This window comes from Eublepharis macularius, chromosome 9 (genome assembly GCF_028583425.1).
Source record: "Eublepharis macularius isolate TG4126 chromosome 9, MPM_Emac_v1.0, whole genome shotgun sequence".
NCBI classification, from domain to species: Eukaryota; Metazoa; Chordata; class Lepidosauria; order Squamata; family Eublepharidae; genus Eublepharis; species Eublepharis macularius.
The window spans coordinates 8,054,997-8,068,352 of record NC_072798.1 but is presented as its reverse complement, the minus strand read 5'-3'; positions in this window follow the sequence as shown (position 1 = coordinate 8,068,352).

Genomic DNA, 13,356 nt, shown 5'->3' with positions numbered 1-13,356 from the left:
AGGGTGACTCTCTCTTCTGGCATCGGCTTCATTCTGATCCCTGTACAAGATTCTGAAATTAGACCATTATTCCAACAGACTGAGATCAAACCAAAGAAATATACACCCCTCCTGATCTTTCCTCCCTACTACCTCCCTGCTTGTAACTTGGGAAACTGGAAGGGTGGCCCCTCCCTCTCTTTCAACCCCCTCCTCAAAATCTACCTTTCTTTGCCTCCGCTGTTCATACTGAAAATAGGTTTGTGCCACTGTTGTAATCATGAAGATGTCTATGGCTGTATTTCGTATCCATTTGAAGATGCCTTTGTAATCTGTCTTGGGCCTACTATGTAAGCAAAAGTGGCTATTTATTTATTTAGTTCACTGTAAGCTTAGTTACTGACCACAGAATTTGTGGGCACGTACGAGCGGACTTTAAAAAACCAGCATTTCCAAAATCCAAAAATGCATGCATAAATATTAATCTGGATTTGACTCTTACAAGTTACTTTTAAGACACTTTCTCTGTTTTGCAGGACTGAGTCCAGTGGCACCTTAGAGACCAACAAGATTGTCAGGGTATAAGCTTTCTAGAGCCAGCTACTTTCTTCAGAAGGGAGGAAGGGAGCTGAAGGAAGGAGAGGACCAGAACTTACTTTGCAGAAGAACTGAAGAATAAAGCAAGGAGCATTTTGGCTCTGTCTCCTGTGGCAGCCTGTATCTGAAGATGGGAGCTTTGAGTCCTGAAAGCTTACACTCCAAAAATGTGGTTGGTCTCTGAGGTGCCACTGGACTCAAATCTTGCTGTTCTACTGCAGACCAACACAGCTACCTCTGAAACTCTCTCTGTTCTGTAGTTAAACCAACTGTCTTTTACATGAAATTTGGGTCCAGTAGCACAAGAGACCCACTAGATTTTCAGGGTGTGAAATTTTGGGAGTCCTCAGACACATGGAGTGGAAAAGGGTAGGAGTCTTTAAAATCCAGTTTAAAGGTGGGAGGGGTATTGCAAATTAGAATGTCAGGAAGTTGGCTATAATACATGTTGTAATTAGCTAGACAGAACGTGGGTGCAAAGTGTGTATAAAATTAGCATTATTTCCACTCATGTCTGACAAAGGGAGCTTTGACTCTTGAAGGCTCGCATCCTGGAAATCTAGTTGGTCTCTAAGCTTCTACCAGACCCGAACCTTGCTCTTCTACTACAGACCAACATGGCTACCCACCTGAAACGTTTCACGAAATTAATGCTTTTACGATGTCTTTCTTCACAAAACTCTGGATTCAACGCAGGTTACATGAAGCAGGTCCATTGCAAACATATGGCCCAAAGATGCAGAGGAGTTAGCCGTGTTAGTCTGTGGTAGCAAAATCAAAAAGAGTCCAGTAGCACCTTTAAGACTAACCAATTTTATTGTAGCATAAGCTTTCGAGAATCAAGTTCTCTTCGTCAGATGCGTGGTACAGAAACTGGTCAAATATGTTTCTGTACCATGTTTCTGTACCATGCATCTGACGAAGAGAACTTGATTCCCGAAAGCTTATGCTACAATAAAATTGGTTAGTCTTAAAGGTGCTACTGGACTCTTTTTAATATGGCCCAAAGACTTCTAAAACAGCCCAATACAAATTGCAAGTTTAAAAATCCTAAAAAAACAGTTCAGTACGCTGACAGTGCTCACCCAACCAGCCAAAATCCAAAAGAAGGAAAGCCTGCCCGAAGTGAACTCCACCTGATCCATCTGGCTGGTCAAAGTTGCCCTCTGGTAGAGGAACCTCATCTCCTTTGAAGGCTGTGCTCAGCTGTCAGTAAGCTCACATTAAGGGGAAGATGTCAGGCACAGATTGCCAGAACACAAATGGCTGGCTGGTTTCACTTTCTGCTGTCTTGAGCGTATGGCCAAGCTAGTGCTATTCTTGCAGCTCAAAACAAGACCTCATTGGCTCTTCCGAGGTTTGCCCACCATGCTGACCAATACATAAAACTCACTCTGAAGATCCACGAGAAAAGGAGCAGCAGCCAGCCATGTCTAGCAGTCGGCTTCTTTGCACAGCATTCCTCTTGGCAACAAGTATCCTCGCCAGGTGAACATCTGCACCTGAAAAATATTTTTTAAAGGATAATGGTTATTAGAATGATGCCAATAAACATTCCTGCCCTCCACATTTACGAGCAGCATTCCTTGGCTTTCACCCTCAACTGTCAGTGTAAGCAAGGAGGCAGGAGAGTGAAGGCACCAACCTAATGGAAGGAAAAGGTAACACCACACCCTGGCTTGCAACCCTGAAAGAAATTAGCCCACGGGTGGTGTTTGATGTGGAGAGTTTTACATATAGAGGGTGTGAGGGATCCACGGGGAACTGTAACGTCTTGCTTGGGAAAGCCGTATGAAGTAAAGACATCAAATAACAAAGAGATGTTCCTCTTAGAAGTTCCAGCCGATTGGGAAAATAGATAAAGGCCTAAAAATCCAAACTTGCTTTTGCTTCTGGAAAAGGAAATGCCTGTTATTGAAATACCCCTTGTGCGATTTCTCCTTGATCCGTGGGGGGGAGGGTGAGGGGGGTGAGTACAGGCCAGGTGGCTAATCCAGCCGGCAAGCAGGCAGGCTATCAAGACTAGGAACAGGTAGAACGGGCTACGTGGTTTAAGAGCAGCTCATTTTGTTCCTCAGCAAAAAGTTGCTCTGACTAACACAGGGCCAGGCCGAACCTGATTGCCCCTGTTGAGTTGCTAGCCGCAGTACCAATTTGTGTCCCTTTGCCTTGGTGATTCTGAAGCCAACACAAACTCTCTGTCTGGCAAAACATGGCGCAGACAATGCGGCAATTCTAGTAGTGGAATCTGGCAGCCCTTTCGAGCCCTCCAAGCCCTTCCTCCCTTGACGAAATCAGATTCTATGCCTTGGAAACACAGTACCCAAAACTATGCCAATTTTGCCTGCCAAACCCATATACAGCAACACATGGATTGAGCCATTCACCAACCAAAGGGCAAGCTGTCTTTAAACTGATTAATTCTAAATCAGAAGATCAGTAAATTCATGCAGGAGGTAACACCTGAGCCCAAGGCCTATGCTTACTTCCTATGAGGCCATTCTGCCTGTTTATTCCCTAAATACCACGGAATTATTTGTATATAGAAAGTGCTCAGTTTGCCACAAGAAGCCACGAATGAAACAAATGCTCAAATAAGCTTCACATTTTCTCAACCATCCTTTGAACAACCCTGTAAGGTAGGCCAGTAATATCCCCATATTCTTGATGGGTAACCAGGGTTCATTTTGAGGGGGAACGCACCGGAACGCAGTTCCGGTAGTTCTCCAAAAAGGTCACGTCAGGTGGCCCTGCCTGCCTGATTTTGGGCCATTTGGGGCTCGTTTCGGCCTGGATCGGGGCTGAAACAGCCCAATTTGGGCCCCAAACAGCCAGGATTGGTCCTGAAATGGCCAGGATCGGGCCTCTGATGGGTGGTGGATCACTCTCCTGCTCAGCAGCGGCCCAATCCTGATAACTTTGGGGCCCTTTTCGGCCATTTTCAGTCCCTTTTTGCCATTTTGGGCCCAATTTCGGCCCTGAATGGCCAGGATTGGGGTCCAAAACAGCCAGGCTAGGTGATGTGAGGGGGTGGGGCATACGCAAATCAGTTATGCTAATGCTACGCTTCTGGTGGTGTCAAGGGGAGTGGCATATGCAAATGAGTTGTGCTAATGAGTTATGCTAAATGAGTTCCTGCAGCTCTTTTTCTACGAAATGACCCCTGTGGGTAACAGAATATGGGAAGAATGGCTTGCTGACGGCTACCTCGTCCATGCATGGATGAGTCCAGGTTGCACCAACCTGTGCTCACAGCTACTATGATCCACCCGTGCTGTCTTGACAGGTTAAGGACTCAAAGTTGTAGGATCACACCAAGGCCCAACTGCACTAGTGTTTTGCTTCCAATTCATTTTCTTCTCCCTTTCTTCTTCCTGCCACCTTCGTGTGGATCTGCAGTTTATCCTTTTCCAAATTCCTGCAAACAGATCCCTGGGGCTTAGCCTATGATGGGAATCTCAGAAGCTGCCTATGGCAGAATCCCCATTAAAAAAAAAAACCCTGTAAAGTCCTAGGTTAAAATAGGAAGCCTAAAAGCTGGGATGAAACCAAGCCTCGGGCCTTTTCACAGGAAGGGATCCAAATTTTCCAGCATTAACATGAATGGAATGAGATCAATGTTGTCTCTGTGCATACAGTACATAGCAATTAACCACCTTCTAGAATCTTGTTGATTTCTATCATGTAATTTAATGAACTGGAAGTGTATCCCGCCCCCGCTCCCCAAATCCCCTTTTCTGGCATCTCCTTACTTAGCTGCTCAGAGGGAGAAAACATTTGGCGGCAATCTGAAAGATTTCAGCCGTTTGCTTCAAATTTTTTAATGAAAATTTAGTGTGCTTTTAAATGAAATTTCCTTCTTTCTTACACAGAAGTCCAATTCCCCCCCTAATCTTCAAAAACATCCAAGGAAGAAGAGACTGCATACATCAAAAGAGAAGGATCAGGTATTATGCACATTTGGCGGGATTATAAAGATATTAAAAAGATCCCGGTGGGAATCATAATTACGAGCATCAGAAATTGCAATTACTCTACAGTTACTAAACTTCCAACACGTTCCTCGTGTTTAACTTTCATTACGTTAGATTTCAGATACACTAATAGAATTTCTATCAGAGAAATTATGGCTTGCAAAACAAACAAAAAAGGAAAATTTATACCAGCAGTAGAAGACTGCAGTAAGAAAGTGGGGGTGGAGCTGATCGCCCACTTGAATGAGCCCCAGCTATTATTGTATAGCTCTCCATTGAATCACTTACCAAGTACTGTATTTATCAAATGCGAGACTTAATATGCCATCAAAAAAAAGGGAGGGGTCTTACATTAGCACCCAAGTTACAATGATGACCATTTGTGTGTGTGTGAATTGAAGGGGAGGCGCCTTAAGGATCATCTAGTAAATACAAAAGGTCCTGTGTTCCAAGTTAGTTTTTCATCACAATCAAGGTTTAGTACTGAGCTACCGCAGAGTTGTTGTAATGAGTATATCAAGAATATATTTGAAGAACTTGGAGTCTTCTAAATGTCCGTATGCAATTGACTACTCTGGAGTGCTCTACAAATTCCAATTATTATTATTATTAGTAGTAGTAGTAGTAGTATAGAATTTTATTGTATTTGGCCATTGGCTATAACAAGTTTATGAAACCATAAGAGACAGTAGCTAACAAAAATATTAAAATCTAGTGGTAAATTTAGTTTAAAACAGTTTAAAAAATAAAATGGACTATTCCGACCAAAAGATCATAAAACTCCCCGAGTCAGTGCTGCCCAAGACCTAACCTTGGCTGCAAGAGCAAACTAAGAGACTCTGTAGGATATGCAAGTATCATTATCTGATAACAGAAACACATCTTCTCAGATTCAGGATATGCGTTTATAGCAGATAGAATCGGGGCTTTTTTTCAGCTGGAACGCGATGGAACGGAGTTCCAGCACTGCTTGAAAATGGTCACATGGCCGGTGGCCCCGCCCCCTGATCTCCAGACAGAGGGGAGCTTAGATTGCCCTCCACGCCACTCAATCTAAACTTCCCTCTGTCTGGAGATCAGGGGGTGGGGCCACTGGCCATGTGACCATTTTCACCAAGGGTGATTTAAACTTTAAAAAAACTCCTCCCTTGTTCCAGCTGACCCAAAGTGACATCATTATGCAGTCCTGAGTTCCAACACCTCTTTTCCAGAAAAAAAGCCCTGGATAGAATACCAGCCAAAAATTTGTCTGTGGGCACCCTATATTGTAGCCAGGAAAAAATGTAATGGGGCAGATCCTCAACTGCAAGCAACCCACAGATGTAAATATGGTGTCCCCTTGGGGTGTGAGAGTGGCAGCCAGCCGAAAGGGCTGTTTGCATGGTTTGGAATCACAAGGTGGTAAGGGTCAGATTTAATTAATTTGTACCAAGGTGCAGCCTTAGATTTTAGTATTAAGAATCGATCGATCAATGCATCAGAATTATAGATCCAGTCCCCGAGTTGAGAACTATCCCCTGAAGCCCCTAATAAATCATTAGGGATATGGTATATCTTTGAAGGATAGTATTAAGAAAATCAGGGCATGAGGAGTCTTTTTAAAAGAGGTTTACAGATTGAAGACCTAAGGAATTGGATCTAGACGGGTCATTTCGTAGAAAAAGAGCTGCAGGAACTAATTAACATATGCTACACCCTTGCCATCACTGGAAGTGTGTCATTGGCACAACTGATTTGCATATGCCACACACCCTGACCTCACCTATCCTGGCTGTTTTGAACCCAATCCTGGCCATTCAGGGCTGAAGTTGGGCCCAAAATGGCCAAAGGGGGCTGAAAATAGCTGAAAAGGCGCCCAAAATGGTCAGAATTGGGCCGCTGCTGAGTGGGAGAGTGATCCTGGCTGTTTTAGGGGCCAATCCTGGCTGTTTTAGGTCCAGGCCAAGCCAAAACGGGCCCAAAATGGCCAAGAGTCAGGTGGGCAGGGCCACCTGACGTGTGACCTCTTTGGAGAACTACCGGAACTGTGTTCCTGCATGTTCCCCCTCAAAATGAGCCCTGGATCTAGAAAATTTGATCCTATTTTATAACTGTACTATTAGTAGAAGCATTCCAAATATCAAAATCCAAATACAAAATACCAATTTTAAACAAGTGTCAGCAGAAGTATTAATGGCCATTAAACACATACAGAAGTCCGTTTTGTGGGGTGGGATTTCTTCTGTATGCTGAAAGTGAACCTTCTGCAAACAGTGTAAAATTATTCAGGAGGGCTGAAAATATCCATCAGTAAAGAGATAAGGAGGGACCACAGATTTTACTACTGAGGGACCACAGACTTCACTACTATTGCTGTAACTATGACCCTACTGGGTACTTCCTATGTTGTTTAATATGTCATTCATGCATCTGATGAAGAGAGTTGCGGTTCTCGAAAGCTTATGCTACAATAAACTTGGTTAGTCTTAAAGGTGCTACTGGACTCTTTACTATTTTGCAACTACAGACTTAACACAGCTAACTCCTCTGGATCTACGTCAGTCATGGAATTGCTTATGCCGCGTTTCAACATTTCTTCAACTCTGCGTTGGGCTTCTGCTGGTTTTTAAATCTTTGCAGTTTGCATGTGTACGTTTTTTTGAAATGTCTTTGATATTGACTGTACTGATTCACACTATCTAATCCACTGAGTCTCGGCGAGAAAGGCAGACTATAAATGATGTAAATAAATAAATAAGCCAGGGTTCCCTGGCATTTTTGTGCCTTAGAGTATCTTTGGAATTCTGACACAGTGTGGTGGACGCAACCACAAAATGGCAGCGCTAGCCACAAAATGGCTGCCATATTTTCACCTTCGGTCACACGGTGAAGATCCTTGAATTGTGGCAGTTGCTGCCAAAGGAAAATTACGTAAAAATCTGCAGTCATTCAAATCTCCTATGGCCAATCAGAACTCTTGCTAGGCAAAAGGCCCACCTGGCCCCACCCACTTTGTAAAAACACTTGTCAGTTGCCAGGTAAGGATGTCAGCAGGTGCCACGGGCCCCGAAATGAGCTGTCCTGGGTTTACGGTGTGTTGTGTGAACCGTGAAGAGGGGAATTTGCAAATGACACTCCCCAAGTCTTTTGAGAGCAAATGCCTAGCGTGCAACGCACCAGGAACCTGTAGCCTCCTGAATGGTTAGTCCTGTTTACTTGAGATCTGGAAATTAACAGGCTTTAAATGGGTTAATTTTTAAAAGGCATCTTCCTGTTAGTTTTCAAGTCCAGTAAAGTTCTGAATACACAAGGTGACCTCGTAATTGCTCCCTTGTAAAGAATATAATGGAATTCTGAAACAACAACAAGATGTTCCGTGTGCGCATGCTCTCTTTCACACACACGCATACACCCTCGCCTCTTTGTGTGTGCTAGAGCGCCAGGAACGAGAAAAGGGAAAATAAACAAGCAAAGTGATGTAACTGCAGTCCGTTTGACGGGAACAGAATGTCCTTCGCCAGGAATCTGTTTTATTCTTGGGGAAGTTTTTCTGCTCTCATTTTAGTTGGGATTTAGGAAGGGAGGGAAAGAGAAAATACAGCAGTGGGTTACAGTTACAGCCCAAAAAGATTGCTTTAAGGAAAATACACAGGCTTCAAAGTGTGATGTCAAGGGACTCCGTGATGCATGTTCATGAAGAAAGGAAATGTGAAACTGGGATTCCAATCCCTGATCAGCCATCAAACTGAATTTTGGGGCAAGTTGGCAGCCCCTGTTTACATGACAAAGCTGTGTTGTTTGGTATCACTGTAGCCATCACAGATTCTCCCCCCTCCCAAAGAATCCTGAGAATCATAGTATTGGATCCCGTTCCGGTGATCCATTCCTCTAGAAAAGTACTTTCCTGTGGTAGCCTTGCAGAAGAACGAGGCTTGTAGAAGGAAAAGCCTCTTGTGTCCAGGGCCGGATTGACCGGGGGGGGGGGCAGGGAGGTAGTCTGCTCCTGGTGCCGCCAAAGAGGGGGCGCCGGGCGCAGCTGCCAACCACCAGGAGTGCAGGTGGTTGGGAGGCTGCCCACGCCATTTCCCTGCCCCGCCAATGGGGCGGCTGGCTTGCTGCAAGCGAGGACAGGGAGCGCGCGGCAAGCCAGCCGCCCCGTCAGCGGGGCAGGTGAATGGCACAGGTGGCCTCCCAACCACCTTCGTTGCTGCCGCCAGCTCCGTGGCGCACCATGCACCGGGGCAGCCAGCTTGCTGTGCAGGCGGCATGTCTCTGCCCTGCGCGATGATGTCACAGAAGTGACGTCATCATGCAGAGCTGGGAGCGCACATGCACGCTCTACGTGCGGGGGCTGGTCATGGGTTGCCCTAGGCACCAGCAACCCTAGATCCAGCCCTGCTTGTGTCTTGGGAAGGCTCCATCTGCCAAAGAAGAGCACCTCTGCTTACAGAACAGATCCCGGCAACCCAACCCCAAAGTTCAGTAATGTGTTAGTGAATTGTCTGCGATCCCTACCCCCTACTTTCCCTACTACAGCATGAACGAATAGTTAGAGTGACTGTTAATGATAATTTGGGGAATGTCTTCTGTTTATAATAATGTTTTCAAGGAGGCCAGTGAGGGTAACGGCTAGTGAGCTGGACTATGACTGTGGCTACAAATCCCCACTTACGAAGCTCACTGGAGTGACCTCCGGCCAATCGCATTCTCTTGCTCACCCTAACGTACTTCATGGGGTGGCTGTAAAGATGGAGGACAGAACCATGCAAACCCGCAAGTCCTCCTGAGCTCCTTGGAAAAGGTCAAACTATGAAAGTTTTTTTTAAAAAAATCCAGAGTTCAGCTTGACTTACCTATATTCTTATTTAATTAATTCTTACTCTAGTTTTCTGCCTTCCTGCTAAAAAAAAAAATCCCCCAAGTTCTCTCTGTCTCAGACTGCTTCTTGCTGTATGAACCTGTTCCTTACGTAGGTGGTCTTAGCAAGAGGCCCTCGCTGTCCTGCCCCATGATCACAATGAGGTATTGCGTAGATCAGGATTTTTTCAGCAACTGCACCAATACTGTGCAACCCCCTCGCTGGAAAAGGCCTGTTTGACTCCATTCTTTTTTTGATTTCAGCTGTCAGAACAAGACAACCCTTGAGATCCCAAGTGGTGTAGTGGTTGCCATGGCCAACTATATTAAAATTATTTTATGTCATTTTATTTATCGGTTCGCTGGAGAGGCAGCACAGAAATTTTCTAAATAAAAACTAGGACTGGGGAACCCTGGGTTAAAATTCCATGAATCTCACTCTTTGGGCCAATTGTTTTCTCGGTCTAAACTATCTCATGGGAGTGTTACGTGTATAAAATGGAGGATGGGATCTTGAGGTTGTGTTAGGAAAACTGAGACATAATTATGGGGTGTGTGATTAATACTGAATATTTGATTATTGAATTTCTGCTTCTGAACTTGTAAGGGTTTTCTTTTTTTGCTTCTTGGTTTATGCTGCATTCTGTGAATGTTTTGCTTGATGGTTTTTAAACTCTACATAATCCCTAGTAGTTTTCATTTGTTAAAAGCCACGTGGGTCAAAGCTGAGATTAGTAAAAAAAAATTATATACAAAACCAACAAAAAGACAATGTCTCGTTAAAATGCTAAAAATGACAAACAAGTCGCTAACACTCTTTCAAACCTTCTACAACAGAAATGGAAATTGGTTCTTTGATGACATAATGGTTAAAGACTTTATGTGTCCCACTTTGAGGTCCCTGGAGGAAATGCAGAATAGAAAATGTGTGAGGAATCCAAGTTCTGCATCATCTATCAAATTGTGTGTGGAATCCACGGCGCAGCCAAGACAATCGAAAGCTCACCGTGTTCTAAGCCTCTATAATTACAGCGAGGTGGGGACAAATGACAGTAAATCATTTTACAATTGCACAGTGGCTTTTTAAACCAGCTTTCTCCAGAAGATCAGGTGTTGGCCCTGTTGGGAGTCAACTGTCTGAGCTTGGCAGACCCCTGGAGTGACCAATGCTGACAAGTCCTCCCCCACCCCATTTACCATGCCTGGAGTTTAAGGCAACAGGTGTATTTGCTAGGACAAGAGTGAAAGGAAAATGGAAATGTATTGTCGAAGGCTTTCACGGCCGGAGAACGATGGTTGTTGTGGGTTTTCCGGGCTGTATTGCCGTGGTCTTGGCATTGTAGTTCCTGACATTTCGCCAGCAGCTGTGGCTGGCATCTTCAGAGGTGTGGCACCAAAAGACAGAGATCTCTCAGTGTCACAGTGTGGAAAAGATGTTGGCAGGTCATTTGTATCTACTCAGGAGGGGTGGGACTGAGCTGAGTCATCCTGTGAGAGTTTCCCAGGGTGTGGAATGCTAATGGCGGGAGGCTTCACTGTATCCTGAGGAGGTTCTTTTGCATATGGATTGGTGCTTGATCTACTAATCTTCTCTGCAGGGCTATTGTCGAGTATAGAGTGTTTTGTTAGCCTGGTGTTTTCCAGAACTGGAAACCATGCTCTGTTCATTCTTAAGGTTTCTTCTTTCCTGTTGAAGTTTTGCTTATGCTTGTGAATTTCAATGGCTTCCCTGTGCAGTCTGACAAAGTAGTTGGAAGTGTTGTCCAGTATTTTGGTGTCCTGGACCAATGAAAATGGAAATGTAGCAAAGGTGGTTCTTCAGTGCTACTTCAAAAGAAAAAAATAATGCAATGTCACATTCCCCCCCCCCCCCGCAAATGCCTTGGGTGTCAGACTGCCAGATTGCCTAGGGTGCAAAATGTGCATAGACTTCACTGCTTATGAAAGGCGCATGCCTATTTTATTTGCAGCTTGTCTTTGAACTATGCAGAAGAGACAACAAAAAACAACAAAGGTGAGAGGCTGATTCCTGCTTTTTCAAGGACATAAAGAGGGGGCAAGGTGAATAGCCAAAAGTCCTTGGGGTAGCCACATGGCTGTATGTTGGACTTCGTAATGTCTGAATGGCCCGTATGGAGTTTGATTGACTGCTGGTGCGACCCCAGTATAAGGCAGCTTCATATGTTCACAGCTAACACACATTAAATTTTCACTTTGGAGTCCGTCAGTTTCTTACACAATTCTTTTAATACTGAGGCATGGAGCAAGAAAGGAAGGAGGGAGCCGAAACATCAGTACCTATTTAAAAAGGAATGTGGATGCTGTGGGAGTGAAAGATGTTCCAGGACTTCCCAGAATGCCTCTTCTCTCCTTGTTAGTTAGAAAGTAGAGAATGCTGGGATCTCTGAAGAGGAGGTGAAATTGACAGAGCCTTCGGGGAGGCGGAAATGAAGTTAACATTTCCAAAAGTTAACAAACCCTCTGAGGAGCAATCTCTGCCAGCTCTATCTTTTAAAACTACCCTCCTGTAGAGGGGTGAAATTGACAGAGCCTTTGGCTCTTTTAAAACTACACTTCCCAGCTAACATTGCGTTTCCCTACACTTGAGCATCCTCATATAAAAGGTCTCGTGTAGAGAGACTCTCTGATCTGCATCGTCCCTGGGGGGTAAAAGGAGAGAACATATTGCTTCCGAGTTCAGAAGGAGAGAAACAGCAAGATTTCTGAATGGGGTGAGGGACAATTCACAGCAAGGTGGCGCAACGGTGCACTAACCAGGGATACAGATCCTCAGGAATCGGCAGGGCTTTTTTCCAGCTGGAACGCAGTGGAACAGAGTTCCAGAACCTCTTGAAAATGGTCACATGGCTGGTGGCCCCGCCCCCTGATCTCCAGACAGAGTTAGATTGCCCTCTGTGCTGCTGGAGTGGCGCGGAGGGCAATCTAAACTTCCCTCTGTCTGGAGATCACGGGGCGGGGCCACCAGCCATGTGACCATTTTCGCCAAAGGCGATTTAAACTTTTAACCCCCTCCCCCCATTCCAGCTTACCCAAAGTGACGTCATTGGCCCTGGGAGCATGTGTGCACTTTGTGCGCACATGTGGTACCAGGGGCACCACCTCCCGCCAAGAGTTGTCCCTCGGTGCTAGCAACCCTCTGAGTTCCACCACCTCTTTTCCCAGAAAAAAAGCCCTGAGGATCAGGATCTGAAATAGGAAAGGGGACCTTTCCTAAACTTCACCTCCTCCTCAAGTGGGCACCCCCTGAACATACTCTTGGATATAAAGTGTGCATGTGAACAGCTCGCTCACCCTCCCAAATGAGTCCTCTAGGAGTACCAAATCTGTATTTTCTTTCGTTGCTCTGCATCCGGCCCATGACAACCTAAATGAGCCCTGAGCAAGACAAGGACATTACAGCCCTGGAACTAAACTAGGTCAGTTTATGCCTCACATTCTGCCTGGCCAGAGTGCCGAATCCTTGCTCGAAGTAGGAGGCAGAAAACAGGGAAGCCGGCTTCAAGCCTGGCCTGCAGTGCATTTTGGCAGCATGTGATGAGAAGGCCCATTAAAAACCATCTAAGCTCAATGAACCGTGCAGGTCTCTCCGGGAGGACTTGAGCAAACAAAAGAGACCTTTGGTTCCCCGCTTCTTTGCTGGCAAAAAGAACTGCCGGCACATTAGATCTGTCCAGCTTTCCTCTATGGGGCTTTGATGCTGAATTAAGCCCACAGACCTTTACAGATGTACAAAACCAAGAAAGGCGCTTCTGATCAATGGCAGCAAAGGCTAACCGGCAGAGATTTGGGGACCTGTCTTTCTTTCGGAGAGGCGGGTAATTAGCATCCAAGTTTTGAAAGGCTCGGGAGTTGGGCACTGTCATGTTCTCGAGAGAGAGGACAGACGGGGAGTTTTGCTAATTGGATCGGCTGTGTTGCTGGTGCCAGTGGCATTCAGCCGTCAGGGCAC